We start from the raw sequence: 16,800 nt of genomic DNA, 5'->3' as shown, positions 1-16,800 counted from the left end.
GTAGACCCAGTTCTGCAGAAGACCAAAGCCACAGAACACAGATGTCACCTCTCTTGGACCCAGTCCTGTGTGGGGAGATTTCTCTGTGGGTGAGGTTGCCAGATTCAGCAAATAAAAATACAAGATGCCAGCTTCAATTTGAATTTCAAATAAATGAAACATGATTTTTTTTTTAGCATAAGTATGTCCTGTGCACTATTTGGGATATATATACAAAAAATTATTTTTCATTGCTTAATCCAAAATTCAGTTAACTGGGCATCCTGTGTTATATCTGGCAACCCTACCTAGTGGAGCCTAGTAAAGGTAGAGAGAGGAGACAAGTGGGTGGCTCACTGCAAACAATGGCCAAGTGTGCTGAGAGCTGCTGGAGCTAGTGCAGGGGATTATGGGTGGTGGCAGATATGGGCAGCACCAGTCTCCAGTCAGGTGCAAAGCCCAGCCCTTCCAGAAAGCTCTTTCAAGAAGGTGTCTCCAGCTGTGCTTCCTTGGAGAGCAGAGGAGGAAGAACTCACAGTTTTCTCGTTCCCTCCAGACCAACTCACCCCTCCAGGGACCCCAACAGCTGGGAGAAGGGGCTCAGCATGCAGGCCTCCAGAGGTGCTGGCCCTGACCTTGGCTTTCATCTTTAATGAGCCACTCTCCAGGGACTTCACAAGCAGGCAGGCAGGCGTTATTTGCAGGCAGCAGAAGAGACCAGAGCAGGGCTATTAATGGCTATGGTCTCCCTCAGGTGCCCCTCCTACCTGGAGTCTGCACAGCCACTTGGGATAAAAGGGGCCCTCCACGGAGGGCATGGTGACTGTGGGCATGGCGACCATGGGCCTGGCAGCCCTCTCCTGTCCTTTCTCAGGCTGTCAAAGCCTATGTCATCATCTGCCTTGGGAATGCCTTCAAGAGCGCCAATTAGAGCTGGGACATAACGTGTATGATTGCAGAAGGCAGCTGCACTCAGACACTCGGGACACTGCAACCTCTGCACAAAGCAGGTACCTGGGGGAGTTTACCTGGAGAGACGCACCAGCCACTTGTCAACAGTTGGAAATTTGGGGGGTGATTTGGCACACCAGTACAGAATTAGGCTCAGGGACCTCATGGATTTTTGAAAATTCAAAACCCTAGCAGGCTCCAGGAAAATGACTGAAGGTTCTCTGTGATCTCATGAGGAAGGCAAACCTGGGGGACAGTGGGCTTGGATTCACTGTGCAGTGTAGGTCCTCCCCACAGGGACTCACGCTGTCCAAGGTCATCCCATTACCTCCTCTTCCCCTCCTCCCACTCCCACCCTGCTTGAGTGCAAAGAGTACATGCCTGGTATTCAGGAGCCCCCAGCTTTGCTACTTAATGAGTCTTGGGACCCCTAAGAACCCACCACCTTCTCTTTTGGTCCTCAGTTTTCTCATTTTAGGCAAAGTGAGAGATAAGCAGGTAGGCTGGAACCTGTGTTCAGCCCCAAATCCCACACTCCCAATAGAAATGGAAGCTCCTAATGGACATGGATGGATCAGCCTTCCCAGCGGAACTATTGCATTCTCTAGGCTCTGACATGCAGGGGGCTCAGTTAGCTTCATGGCCCTCCCCCACCAGAGTATAACAAATGGAAAAGCCTATAAACAAGGCCTTGGAGACAGGACCTATGGATGGAGGGTAGACTTCTATGACAACTTAAGCACCTCGAAGCGCACAGCCCAGCCTCCCTCAGGGAGGAATCAGCAGCTCTCATTGCCCCAGCTCCTCTTGCCTGTGGGGATTCACATCCTCTACTGTCCAGCCCTAGAGACCCAGCAACAAGACTCCCCAGTTCTCCCACCCAGACCTTGGCTGCCATCACCCACCCCCTGTGACACCCAGTGCCTGCACTGGGCCTCGAAAGAACACTCATTACTCATTTTTCTCCTTCCTCACAGATGGGTAGAATCATAATTTTCAAAGGCTGTTACTAAAAATCTTCATGGAAAATAAACAGAGGATGTTACAAAGGGGGTGTGGGGGAAGGAGACTCTGAAAAGGATGACCTATCCATGTGTGGATTTAGGAACAGGAGTTGTCTGAAATTGGGGCACAGGTGTCTGAGGAGCCCAGACCCCACCCCCTAGCATACAGAGAAAGCCACAGGCTACAACTGTAAGGAGGTGACTGTGATATGGCAAAAAGTCAAGAGGCCTGGTTCTCCAGTGTGACGTTGAGGAAGCTGCCTAAGTTACTCACTCTGTAAAATGGGGACATGTGTATCCTTCACAAATGGCTATTGTGTGAACTAATAAATGTGAACATGTCTAGTACATAGAAGACACTCCACAAATGTTGCCCTTCCAGCAGTTTTGGCTAAAATACTATCCCCAGCGGGATGTCACGGCCAAGGCTAAGGCCCCTGGGGAAGCAGGCATTACCATCATCATTTCTGACTTGAGACTCTGGTACAAGACAGTATTTACCATTTCGATGCAGGCCTGACATTTCCGTTAATCCTCAGAGTAGGTCCCCACATTGTCAGTTTATTCTATTACCATCACCATCATAGAGAGACATAAGTCAATGCCCCAGGTCCTACAGTTATGAGAGGGAAGCTGGTACCACATAGCAGTGTCTGCCCCAGAGGTTCTCAATCCTGGCTGAAAAAAGGAATCTGGGGACGCCTTAACACAGACCGATTCCTGGGTCCCCATCCCCAATCTTCTTATTCCATTAATCTGGGTGGGCCGGGGGCCCCAATATTTTAGAAGTTCCCTGGGGCAATTCCAGCGTGCCGCCTAGATTGAGAAAGCTCACCCTGAGCTTAATCAGTCCTCTCTCTCTTCTGGAGGATTCTCTCTGCATCCTCTCCTCACGCCTACCCCCACCCCCAGGTGGTCTCACTTAAGTGCAATAGGCCCTGCCGCCTTCCACAATGCCATATGTGTACGCAGCTTGAAGGCTCCTAGGCTCACAGGTGCTTAGGGGAAACTGAGGCTGGGGAAATGTAATACCATGGAGGCCCAGCTGCTTGTCTTCTGCTCTCTGCCGCCCCCTATTGATACCAGCCAGCCGAACTTGTCACAGCTTTCACTTGCCTCTCACTGGATTGATCTAAAACCACCTGCTTCATACACCTGCCACTGCCCTCATCCTGTTCAGGTGAAGCTTCTGGCCTCCCCCACCCTCTGTGTGCTCAGGTGTCTGGCTTCCTAGAGAGGCTCCTCTTCCCTCCCGCAGTGATTAGTGAGGCAACTCCCAAGCAGTCCCTGCCAAACCATCTCTGCCAGACCATCTCTGCTCCAGGCCTGGGCAAACGCTGGCATGGAGGACAGGCCATTCTGCACACCGCAATGGTAAAGTCCAGGGCCCCATCCTCCCTGTGGTCAAACCTGGCTCACTTGAGCCCAAGGGCTCGGGACCAGAGCCACCACAATGTTCATTTATTTGCCTGACCTTGATCCAGCTGTGTATACCCCCTGGGGCAGAGGCAATTGTTCTTGGAACATTATCTATTATTTGCTCAACCCCACGCCCAGCCCTCCTGTTTCCCATCACTTCTATTTGTTCCCAGTGTAAAAAAAGAGTCTCACCCCTGAGCAGATGTTCCTAATGGCTAGGGGTCCCTGAAGGGTCAGCCCTTGCCCACTTCAGTCAAGGCATACCCAGCTCTTCTGAGTGAGGCCCTACAGTCAGCCTGGCCCCGGTGATGAGGGAGATAAACTCTGCCCTGAGCAGGACTCTTCCTTCCACAGGCCGAGGGCATGGGCCCCAGGCTCCTCCCCTCCCAGGAGCCAAGCCCAAGGCACAGATTACAGGTGTAGGTTCTGAGCCTTCAGCTCCTGTGAGTACAAGGCCCAGCTGACTTCTTTTAATAGAGAGAAGATGGACAAAGAAAACAGGGTTGGACAGACAGATCTTGGCAAGCATCAGAAGGCAAGGTATGTTTCACCTACTATAAATTTTTTTGTTAATTAACAAGTATGTGTGAGAAATCCCCAAATGCATGTGTGTATTGAACCTCAATTTGTAGCCAAGAGTCATTCAGTGGGGTTCCTAAGGGCTGACAGTATTATACATCTGTGCATGGGCTCATTAATTCATTTCTCATTCACTCAGAGAGACAGTGTGGTGCAGGGGCAGGGCCAAGACTTCTAGGGCACACAATGCAAGTTCAAATCCTACTTCTGTCCCCTGAGCCATTTGGGTGTGACTTTAGGCCAGACAGTCGCTTCTTGAATGTCAGTTTTCCCATCTGTTAAGTGGGGTTAATAAAGCACTTAGCAGAGTGCCTTGCACAGAGGAAGTAGTAAATAGATGTTAGCTAACAGAGAGGTGGGGGGCATAAAGTTAAATATTCATTCCACCAACATTTCTGTCATCAAAACAGTGAGCCACAGCTCATGCAACAATGCAGGTGCATCTTAACAGGACAACATTAAGTAAAAAGCACTCCAAAGATCATACATAGCACAGCAGACTTTGTATAAGGCTAAAAATAACTACAAGAAAATATACTTTTTAGGAGTACACATGGATGCAATAAAACTAGATAAAGGAAGCACAGGAGAATGATGAGGAGGGGATTAAGGAGGATGATCACTCCTGGGGGTAGACATGGGGGTGGCTTGAGGCAGGAACATATGTTTGGATGTAGGTTTTGTCAAATCCTAGGTCTGTTGCGGGTGATGAGCTCTTGGGTGCTTATTACATTAATAAAAACAACTACATAATGGAATAATTAAATAAAAGCAGACTGTGCATAGACCAATGGAGAGAATGTCAAGGATTGTGAGTAAACCAGTTCTAAGCATTAACAGTCCAAAACTGGGAAACAGAAACAAATATACTAGCCACCCATTGCAGGCTAGATGCTGGCCCAGGCTCTGGGTTTACACCAGGGAGTGACCCTCACCTTCCTGGAGTGCACATTCTAATGTGGGAGGCAGACAAAAAACAAAATATACAGCGTTGGCATGTGAGTGCTGTGGAGAGAAAGGATGATCCTGGAGATGGGAAGCAGGTGGTCTGGGAACGCCTCACCGAAAAAGTGACATTGAAGCAAAGGCCTAAAGAAGAGGAAGGAGGGGATTGCAGAGTTCTGGGGGCCAAGCTTCTCGGCAGCGGGAACTTCAGCGGAAGCCCCCAGAGGGGAGTGCCTGAAGAACAGGGAGGGGCCAGCGCCGCTGCAGTGCACCTGGCTGGGAAGGTGGGCAGAAGGGTCAGGAGGGACCATGGAGGACTGGCAGACTACTCGGAGGACTTCAGGTTTTATTAGGTGATATAGGGAGCCCCTGGAAGGTTCTGAGCAAGGGAGAAAATGGTCTGACGCCTTTTAAAAGCTGCTGCTGGGGCAGAGGCAGAGGCTGGGATGCCAATGAGAAGGCTATTGTAATAACCCAGGTCGGAGAAGAGGCTGCTAAGGTGACAAGTGCCCAAATGTGGCAGCAAAGACCAGACGTGTGTCCAAATAACCACGAAATAAAACCTACCGTAAACTCTATGTATACAGTTTATGTAGGGTGTCCATGCCCTTGCGTCACCAGGAGGGCATGCAGCAGGTGCAGGGGGTGTGGTGGGAGCCTCCCCCTGCGGGTCCTCAAGCTCTTCCCTACACCCTCTTGCAACCAACTTCATGGGAAACACTGGGCCCCTGTGCGGTCAGGCAAGCAACACCGCTCCCACCCAGGATTTGCCAGCCCCGTGACTGGGCCCTCCCCTGTGCCCTCATTATAGGCCTCAAGGGGTCTCAACTACCGGGGAGCCCAGGGAAGCTGTAAATCAGCGGTTCTCAATCTTGGCTGGAAATACCTTGAAGAAATTGAAAAATGATCGGTGCCTGAGTCCCACCCCAGAGACCGCTGTAAATAGGTCTGGGATGCAGCCTGGGTGCTGGAATTTTCTCAGCGCTTCCAGGTGATTCTAATGCACAGTTGGGGCTGAGAGCCACCGCTCACATGGCCTGGTCTAGTGTCCCCGCTCTCGCCCCCTTTGGGTGCTCTTTGTCCACAAGTCTCTCTCCAGTCACTTGCCCTCCCAGGCAGAGTCCTTGCTGCTGCATCCTCCCCTGTAATGAGGCGCCTTGGCAGGACCTGACCAGCCCTGAGATGAGCTGAGTGGCCACATGGGCGGAGGCTGGGCAGGGCAGAGAATGCGCCCACCCAGCTCCCACTGTGGGCTCGGACTCCGGGGCTTTCTGTAGGGCAGCACCTCAGGCCTGGAGAGTGGAACGGACAGCCGGACCACCCGCTTCCAGGGGCCCCGAGGCCAGAAAAGCCCCACAGCACAAATGCATTTAATCAAGCCTGGACTGGCTCTCCTCCCCGGTTCCTCCCACCCTTCCTCCTCTAGGAATGCATTTTTATTAGGCTCTTCCTTGGTGAAAATGGTGCGGGGCTGGGGGGCGGGGAAACGGGCTGGAGTGTGATTTACACGTACCCTGAGTCCTCACACCTCCCAAGGGCAGCCTGAAAGGGCAGCCTGCTCACCCAGTGCTGGCAGTGGGGAGCAATGCACAGGCTGCAGCCCCAGCCAGGAGTCCCATCCCTGCAGAAGTGCCCCAGAATCCCAAGTGAGCCCAAGGCTCTGGAAAAATGACCAGGGGAATGTGGACGCTGGTGTCTGTAAGGTTCAGACAAAGACGCCACTCAGAGAAATTACCTGCATTTCCCAAACCCCATACAAATTGATTAGGCTGCCCTGTTAAACTTTCTCTTTGCTCCAAATGGCTACTTGGACTCTTATCTGTCTCCAAGTTCCATCTCCAGGCTTCCATCCCTGCTCAGCCCAGAACAAGAAAGGCCATTTTCCCTGGACAGAGGCTTACTAGGCCCTTACTCCTGCCCTTTAGAGAGGGTGCCTTCACCAGGGCAGTTTCTGGTGGACTTAGCAAGATTTCTCAACCTAGGCACTGACATTTTGGGCTTCTTTGTCAGTGTGTGGGGGCTGGGGGGGTGGGCAAGGGGGAGGTGCTATCCTGTGCGTTGCAGTATGCTGAGCAGCATCCCTAGCTTCTACCCACTAAATGTTAGTAGTACCACCCTTCCCAATCTGTCACATTAAAAAATGTCTGCAGACATTACCAAATGTCCCCTGGAGAGGGAATGAGGGATATCGCCACAGTTGAGAACCACTGTGCTGTAGCAATATGACCGGGAACCTCTGGAGGGCAAGGTCTCTGGGCCAGTGCTTCTGATAGATAGTGCAGTCCAGCAGCCGGGGCAGAGAACCCGCTGTGCCTTAGTGATTGTGTGACCTGGCTCAGCAGGCCTAACCTGTCTGGGCTTCGGTGCTGCCCTCTGTAATAATAATAACAGCTGATACGTGCTTAGGGCTGGCACTGTACTAAGCACCTTCCACGGATTTTCTCATTTAATCCTCACAACATTTTTCTGGGAAAAAAAATGGTGTCTCCATTTTACCAAGGAGGAAACTGTGGTTCAGGGAGGTTAGGCAACTTGCTCAAGAACATACGACGAGAAGGCAGGCAGTGAGATTCCAGAACCCAGGGTCATACCCACAGTTCTGTGTCCCTTCCCTAACACAGGGGCTTGGGCCTGAGACCCCCCTCTGAAGTCCTTCACAGTTCCGGGACTTTGCCATTCATTTGATGTTGTTGCTAAAAAAGAATGTCCACTGGACATCCTGCATGCCTTGTGTCCCCCAGCCCCACCCTTCTGCACACCACTTGCACACACGGTCCCTCATAGGCTCCTACTATGTTCTAAGCACTGCATCAGGATCCAGCTGTCAATGAGATGTGGAGTTTACCCCCTAGCGAGGAGGCAGATATTAAATAGCCTGTTAGACATTTATTAACAACCATGGTAAGAGCCATCAGGGGGCCTGACCCAGCTCAGAGGGTCAGAGAAGGGACAGCCTCACTGCTCTGTGACAGATGCACGGGTCAACCCCCGAAGGTGAGGGGAGCTTGTGTGCCCAGGGAGAGCAGGGCACACACAGCCTAGGGTGGGAAAGCGCTCTGCTCATTCTGGAAGCCAAAGGGAAGAGGGTGCAGGAGGAGTCTGAAGGGGTGGACAGGACCTGTGGGCCCTGGTAAGAATTGCAACCTTTATCCTAGAGGCAACAAGAGGCCATTAGAGGATTTAAATAAGGAGTGACATGACCAGATGGGCATATTGACCAGAGCAGCTCCAGGGTGCTCTGTGAAGATAAGGGTGAGGGGACAAGAGAAGATGCAGGGAGATCTGCTGAGCTGCTGGCTGGTCCAGGGGAGGGTGATCTGGGCTACATGGTGACGGGGGTTATAGAGAGAAGTGGTAGACAGCAGTGGCATTTAACACTCAGAGCAGAGGGGAACAAGTAAGGCCAGAGCCGGAGGTAGACAAAGTGGATGGTGGTGCTGTTCACAGGAGGAAGGGTCCAGGTGCGGGGCCAAGGTCAGGAGTCACTTGTGAGCACCTTGCATTTGAAGAGTGCTGTGCTGAACAACATACTAACTGATTCACTGATAAATAATGCCAAGACCTCTTTCCTAGGGGGAGGCTCACCGTGAGCCCCCACGCCACTGACTTAGAGCACACCCTGAACAGGAACAGACAGACCACAGAGAAGGCATATGAGCAGATGGCCAAGCCTTGGGGAAGGAGTCCATGTAATGAAAATGTAAGTTGTGATTACTATTACCTTATCAGCTCTGACAAGATCGCAGTCAAAGGTGGGGCTGTCTCAGCCTATAATACAATATAAATGAACTCTCGGATGGCAGTTGGCTGTTGCGTTGATTCTTACTCACTCAGAAGCTAAATCAGTGCTAATGTGAAACATGTGTGAAATATCCCTTTTTCATGCACTAGCAATGAAAGGACTCCACAAATCTGTAGCCAAATGAAAGTACTTATGAGTAATTGGAGTCTGCACATGGGTATCATTTTATCACCATGTACAAGCCAGCTTCATCGAAGCTTTGGTTTCACGTTAAGAAAGCACTCCAGCCGCCTGGGAGGTGCAGAAAGGCCAGCACAAGGCCCCTCCTTGAGAAAGTGACATTTGATTGCAACCCAGGGCCTGAGGATTTTATAAGTGTATGCCACACCATGGGGCTGCGCCTAGAACCACTGACTGTTAGTATGGGAAAGAACTTCAGGCCACTTAGCTCACCTGTGTGACAGATGAGGGCAGGGTCCTGAGCAGGATCACCAGCTCCTCAGTGCAGATCTCACTAGTCCAGGCCACGCTGCTCCTACCTCTGTGTTCAGGACCCCAGCAAACCTTTCTGGACATTCCACATCAATAGGGCCCAGGGTTCTTAAGTCTTCACTGAAACCAGAGGAGGAAATGGAGGTAGAGACAATTTCTAATAGTCCAGGCAGGCAAAGAACATTGCATCCTGGCAGGCGTTTTGGTAACTATGGGATGCTAAGGAGTTGGGGGGTGAATCACTTGGAGGACAGGGGGACAGGGCATAGGAATCTGGGATCAGGTCTTCTTCACTTATCTGTGTATAGATAATGCACACTGCCTGCTTCTAGAAAAGATTTAGGGCAGTTTGTAATTCAAAACAGACACACATACAACAAAATAGCTCAGACTGACATCAGATTGCAGAATTGTATTTAAATGAGCCAAGTGTCTCTATAGCAGACTGGTTTTTAAAAAAACTCTGTCCATGCATACAATGGAATAGTATATATCAATTAAAAAACTGAGGCAGTGCTCCATGTACTAATGAGATATTTCAAGTTTACAAATTTAAGGAAATAAAAAAGCAAGATGCAGAATAAATACTAGGCTATTTTGTGTATGGTAAAGAGGTAAACTAAAACTATATATTCAAATTTTTATATTTTAGCATAAAGAAGCACTGGAAGAATAAACCAAAAAGTAATATAAATGGTACCTACAGTGGGCAACAGGGGGCAGGGCTGGGATACAATGGGACAGGTGCGAGTGAGAAATTTGAGTTTACACCTTTGTATGTATTTTCATTTTTGAACTAGACAAATTCTTTACCTATTCACAAAGTATAATTCAATTAAACACAAGAGAAGAGAGGAAATGGAAAATAATTCCAGGCACAAGAGCCAGAAATGTCTCCCTTCTGCCCTCTCTGAAAAATGGATGCTCACGGTGCCATGCCTGGGAGCAGAAGTGGGGGGCGCGTCACCAGCCTCTGGCGGAGGAAGCTGGAAACAGTGCGGTGGGCAGGCTGCTCAGGCTGGTCTCAGTGGCCTGGGCTCCCTGCCTCCTCACTCATGTCTGCTCCCCAACTCAGGCCTGAATCACCGTTACCCCAGCTCCTGACAGTCTGTGGTTCCAGGAGCAACCGAAGTGCACAAAGTACAATGTTCACATTCGCAGCTCCTGCCTGCCTGGCACACTCTGACCCACAGCTCCAGTCACCCTGCCCCGGCCTTCCTCACTCTGTTCCCAGCTTGGCCGTGGTGCCCCTGGTTCTGGGGGCAGTGCCCTGTGCCCCAGCATTGCTCAGCCACAGTACTTGCTGAAGAAGAATATGGAGAGGTGAGAGGGCAGCACCCTCAGCGCAGGATGGCAGCCTCATGTGGAAATAAAATGTGTTCCTGGAGTAGGAGGGGGTGGCCAATCAATGAAAATGAACTGCTAGCACCCAGATGTCTATCACAGAGGTGACATTAATTCTAGCCTATTAATGAATTTTATCCATATTATGAAAAATTAGAGTGAGTAGTTTTTTAAAAAGATATTAAGTAAAAACATAAGCTGCAGAACATAATATGTAGCTTGATGCCATTTCTATGTAATAGGGATGTATTTTTCCAGATCCATGGTGACACTATAGATACATTCAGTGATATGGATGTAACAATTCCCTGAACTGTTGATAGGGATGATCTCTGAAGAGGGAGGGAAAGTATTACAATTTCCTTTGCTTTCTCAGTGAAATAGTTCTATATTGCTTTAATTGTTTTCTTACACAAAGCGGTTATTATTTTTGTAATCAGAACACGATCTCTCTCACTCGTTGCATACGAGGTGGGGCTGGTGTGCCAAGTCAGAGATTCAGGGAAACTCCACTCCCAATCCTGTGCCATCCAGCAGATTGGAAACTGAAGCCCAGAGAGGTCAAGTGACTCTCTTGCTTGGCATCACACAATGAGTTAATGGCAAAGCTGGGCTGACAGTTCCTATCTCCCGACTCAGCCCTGTGCTCTTTCCACTGTGCCATGTGGCCTGAAAATAAAATAAGTGTATATTTGTGGAGGGTTCTTAATGTGACTGGTAGGGGAAATATTGGCAAAAACAAACAAACAAACAAAAAAAACTTGGCACTCCAGAACCTGGCTGCCAGGTCAATACCACCATTGACTGATGGGAGATTCCAGACCAGTGTCCATTTAAAGATGAACATTAACTGTAAATCAAAGCCCCAGACTGAGTGCTGAGTTACAGAGCAAATTAGGCTAAGTGAGTAAACAGATGGCTGGGCTCAGCCCCAGCGCTCACCTGACTGTGCCCACCACGCAGGGTAAGATACACCGTCTGACTCAGAAAAGCAACAGGATCAGGGTCAGGAGAGGCTTTTTTAAGGAGTGTCTGATATAAAAATAATCACCACTGTCTCCCCAGGAGGCAGCTGAAATGGCAGAATGCATGTTAATCGATTAATAGGCATTGTTAAATCTTTTATTCCACGGGGTCAGAAGGCCTGGCTGACAGTTACAAGGATGATGACCTCCTCCATTTGGTCACTGCTGTACAGCTTAGAAAGGCTTTAACTCATCTTCCTGTTGGATCCTCTGGATGTCCTATGACTGGCAGTCTTTAACTTTCATGTGTGTGTCTGAGGAAGTGGCTACATGACTTGCTCAGGGTCACACAGGGCATTGCCAGAGGCAGAGCTGGATGCTAGATCTTCCAGGCCAGGCCATGTGCTTCTCCCACACGCCCCTCTGCGGGGGGCTCAGGCCCAGGAAGGTGGGCAAACAGCCTGAGGGAAAGTGAAACAGCCGAAAACAACAATACAAACCAGTGTAGAGTCAGGTGCTTCGTCTCTCCCTCCCAGACCACTTGCACCATGATGTGGACTCACTTTGCCACTCAGATTTTATCTTCTGAGTATGGTTTGTATATGTGGGTTTGTGTATATGAATATGTATGTGTGCATTTTTTAATGTTTCACTAACTCTGTATACTCCTTGAAGTGTTTTTACATAGATTGCCCACAAAACTCTTTCCTCATAGTTAAATGATATCAATAGGACAAGTAATCTAATCATTTCTATTTGATAGGTAAGGAAACTGAGGCTCAGCACTACTTGTCCCATGCCTTGTTACTCCTCAGTGACAGAAGGGCTTCGAAGAGACAAAAGCTGAACATTGTTACGTTGAGGGCTCGTGACGGCCAAGAGCATTCACTACATCATTTCATTTCATCCTCCCAGCCATCCTGGGAGGGATGCATTGTTACCCCATCTTACATGTCAGGGTGCTGAGACTCAGAGAGCTGAAGTCACCTGCCCAAGTGTCAGAGCCAGAACCCAGCCCAAAGCTGAGGTCTGTAGCTGCTGTGAAAGTCCACAGTGGGGCCAACTTTGTGCCAGGCACTGGGTAAGTCCCTTCTGAAAGTATCCACATGAACAATAGCTTTCTGAGTCTTCCAAAGTGCCAGACGTGGGCTGAGATTTGTTCACATGGGACTCTTGAGGACAAGGCATTACATCCAGCTTGTCTTTGAATCATCACGTGGCCTGGAGCTGGGCCTCCTTGTTGACTTGAATCACCCCCCATAGCCTGGGGCCTTTTCTGTCATTCCTACTGTGTACATTAAAGGGCAGTGTGGACTCTTAGCTAACAAGGGTCCTGGACCACCATTCACATCCTGCATAACTCCATGCACACCTTGTTGGGCAAGTCAGAGCTCCCCACCAGCTCTCTGCACCCAAGAAACTGAGTCACTTCCTGGGAGCATCTCAAATCCCTTCACCTTAACTTAAGCAACTGCTGCCCACCTTTTCCAAGATTTCCATTCGGGTTGTCTTCTCTCACTGCCCTAACGAGTGATTTGATGCTAATGATAAACACTTCCACAAGAAGGCTTGGGTATCTCTGAGTCATAATTCACTGCTTTGTTTTTGTGGTTTATATATATTTATATTTTTTAAAACGTAAAAGAGAGGGCAGGAGTGAATGAGCGTGGACAGGCTAAGTAACCCCAGCCTCTCGCAGCTCTGGTGGGGAGATAGAAACAAGGGGTGGAGACAGAGAGGGGAGAGGCTGGGAGGGCTGGGCAAGGGGAGCATCGACCCCAGTTCCGGATAGGGAGGACTTGGGCTCCCAAGTCAGATAAGACTGTAATCCAAACAAGGTTTATGTGCTCAGCTGCAGAATGTGGGAGAGTGGAGGCGGGAGACAGGGAAGTGTTCCAACTGAGTGATCCATAACCAACAAAAAGAGATAGCCTGTCCCAATCCTCCCTGGGTCTCAAGGCCCAGGTCAACTGCCACCTCCTCCTGGTGGCCTTCGAGGACCACCCCAGCTAAGAGCTATCCTCCTTCCTCTGAATCCGAACTTTTCATTTATCCCTCGGGCTGATGGCCTTGCTAGTCCTCATCACTGCTCATTCTTCTCACCTCCCTGATTCTGTCGTGAGTTCCCAAAAGGCAGAACACTTTTTTTTTTTACCATCTTTGTATCTTTTACACACAAGACATCCATAATAGTTCATACTTTGGAAGACATTTGACTAAACCTGCATACAGACCCATGACCTTCCAAGAAAACACGTGGACTGAGTTTCAGAAAATGACACCAAGTAATATCACACCATTTAACCTGAGATCTTGGGCTTTATACTATATGAAACCCATTCATGATCTTCTAAGGTAGGTGGCAGGTGATATTCAGCTCATTTTACAGGGAATGAAACTGAAGCTCAAAAGTTTTAGTGATTGCCCAATGACCAGGTAACAAATGAAAACAGCTCTGGAACTCAGGTTTCTGCCCTCATTCAGATTTTCCTGGGAGAGGCTGGAGGTTTCTATGTTCTTAAGCACAACACCCCCACCCAAGATGCACAGTGTATATTAGCATAGCCAAGGCTCTGAAGAAACCTGTTGGGCTTAGTCAACACAACCTTCCCCAAAGTTTCCTTACCTGGAACCCTTTTGTACATGGAACACTCTGCATGGGGAGTTTCTACGCCCCCTCTATGACTTTTCTAACTGGTAAACCATGCTCCCAGGAGAAGTTGTATATTACAGACTAAGAAAAGCTTCAGCTAGATGAATAAAGCTCTAATGCTGAAATTTTGGACTCAACCAGCTAGTAAGAACATTTCTTACTACTATTTTTTAACTTTTTATTACTGAACTTTTCAAACATACAAAAATAGAAGAGCACCGTAAATCCCCACGTGCCCATCACCAATCTCCAAACTAGCTTCCACAATAGTCAATGTCCTGTGTTTTGCTTCTCCTACCCCTTTTTCTGAAACACTGTAAAGAAAATCCTGGGTATTGTATCATGTCATCTGTAAATACTTCTATATGTAACACTGCCACAATACTACACACCCTAAAAAAATTAACAATAATTCCTGAATATTGAACAACCAGCCTGTATCTAATTTTCTTGATTCTCTCAACTGCATCCTTCCATAGCAGGTAGGCTTGAGTCAGGATTCAAACCAGCCCCACAGAGCGCATTTGGTTGGTATGTCTCGTAAGACTGTTAATCTATAACAACTCCTCCCACACTTCCGCATTATTTCCCCTCGCCAACCTGTGGAGGAAGCTTGGAGCTTCTCTTGGTCTGGATTTGGGGACAACCTCCCCTGCCATGGTGTTTCACATGTTCCTGTAGTCCCCACATAGAGTGGTAGTTAGGTCCACAGGCTTGAACAGATTTAGGTTCAGCTTTATGGCAAGAAGATGTCACAGGTGGTTCTGTGTCCTTCCTATTAAGTCACATCTAGTTACAACTACGTTACAACTGCATGTAGCAAAGTTAATATTGATCCACTGGTTTGGATGGTGGGGTGCATATCTTTATGAGCAACTAGGTCCTCCTAGTGTCTTCACAGTCCTATCACATTCTAGAATTTGGTTCTAGATACATCCCTAACCCAGGGTTTGCACATGAAAGACTCTCTCCAATCATCAAGCTCCAAATTTCTACCAGCCTATCCTTTCCTAGGCTGTCTCTAGGTGACCTGTTACCTTTTCTTTTTTTATTTAAAGAAAAGATATTTGAAAATGAACAGACAAGCTGGGGACCCTCTGTTCCCTTCAAGTCAAGGGCCCACCAGTGACTCCATTGGCTTAGCTGGAGTCCCAGGGTCTCAGCCTATGGATTTCTCCACCCACCTCTTAGGACATGAATAGCAACCTCAAGGAGAACAAGAACACATAGTTCAACATAATAAATATGCATCCAAAATGTTTAAAAACCAAATTACATAAATCAAGCTTATTCTGAGAGGTTCATTTTGCCAGGGGTCTCTAGTGCTCCAATCAGCATAATTAAATAGCATGATCGCTCTAGAATTGATTGTGGTTTTCACATTTCTTTTTTATCATCCAAAGACCATTTCAGCAAGATGATTTTAAGCTAATAAGAACCCCTAAATTAGAAACGAATTAAGGAGATGGAAAATACAAATGTATTTGTTTTTAGTTGGGCACTATTTTTGTCAGAGAAATCATGAAAAATTAAAATTGTTAAAGACTCATATGAAGGTTGTCAGTCAAGGGCAGTGTGGCTTTCTGCCTCTCCTTGCTGCAAAATTTTAAGGTGATATATCAGAAGCTGTTCTGCATGGGATCCCAGGAAACAATAAAGAGATTAAGAATAGAATTATGCAGTGCAGACTTGGCAAGGAAAGGGTGTTGCCACGTCATACGCTCAAGCCTTTGGAGAGTAAACTTTATAACACCTCCTGCTTTCGTCCCAGCAACAGGGCTCAATCATTGCAATGCTTTCTCGTGCCCATTTAAGAGACAAGAACGTGAAGGCCTGGGGAAGTTGAGAGGTCTACGTGGGGTCACACAGCAAGCTTAGAAGCAGCCAGGATTACATCTCTATCTAAATGTGCTTGGTTTTGTAAAACCCCCTCCTCACTGTCCCCTAAATGTGCCATAGTTTAACTTTTAAAATAGGTGTCATAATGACACTGGTTTGGAGGACACTTGTAGGATTCGTGACAACCTTGAGTGTTCCGACCTCAGGAGAGGCATCAGGAATCAGGAGCCACTGCTCCAATGGGAGGAACCCCCTGTCTAGAGAGGCAGCAGCACAGGGACCCACAGACCACTGCAGTGAGCATCCAAGGACCACAGACCTGGCCACACACCATGTAATGTTGACCCGACCTTGAAAACACCACTTCAGCCCCCAAGCCTAGAGAACTTCTATTCATACTGTAGACTTTGTACTGACTCCAGTGGAGCTGACACCCAAGTGAGCTTCATGTCACCAACCTGTACCTCCTTACCCTGCTCTTTCCACACCAGGCCCTGAAGACATAGAATCTGCCTGCCCACACTCCCTTCAAATCTCCTTCCCTACCACAGAATCCTCACCAAACCTAGGCCAGGTAGGAGAGAAGGACCCAGGGAACCGCCTTAGATGGTGATGTCACTCCCCTTAGGCCCAGAGGACGAGTTATGAACTTTCATGATGATCTGGGTGGATTCCAAAGTCAGATGACAGGAAAACATACTGCTGCCACTGACACACAGGCCCTTCCCCACTCCCAGAGGAGAACAGGAAGCAAGTGGCTAATTCAGAGGTGCTGGCACCGTGGGGAGGAGCACCTAGCGGGAGATGCGGCTGAGACTGCTGGCACGGGGATAATGCTTGGTGGGCCAACCCGCCACGTGATGCTGAGTGGAAGGACACCTTGAGAAG

The 16,800-nt window shown here is 48.6% G+C and overlaps 1 protein-coding gene and 1 long non-coding RNA gene across 2 annotated transcripts in view; one reads left to right on the top strand and one right to left on the bottom strand.

Moving 5' to 3' along the window:
- Window positions 1–16,800, bottom strand: part of ZBTB7C (zinc finger and BTB domain containing 7C) — a 309,327-nt gene that overhangs the window by 216,748 nt on the left and 75,779 nt on the right. The gene's annotated exons all lie outside the window — the stretch shown is intronic.
- LOC150002584 (uncharacterized) lies at window positions 7,813–10,513 on the top strand. The gene is made up of 3 exons (XR_016512707.1): window positions 7,813–7,871; window positions 8,451–8,577; window positions 10,187–10,513. It is a non-coding gene; the product is annotated as an uncharacterized LOC150002584 (long non-coding RNA).

The sequence above is a fragment of the Furipterus horrens genome, unplaced genomic scaffold (genome assembly GCF_987537825.1).
Source record: "Furipterus horrens unplaced genomic scaffold, mFurHor1.1.pri manual_scaffold_8, whole genome shotgun sequence".
Classification (NCBI taxonomy): domain Eukaryota; kingdom Metazoa; phylum Chordata; class Mammalia; order Chiroptera; family Furipteridae; genus Furipterus; species Furipterus horrens.
Note: the sequence above shows the minus strand (reverse complement) of the source record. Positions and strands in the feature narration are given on the sequence as shown.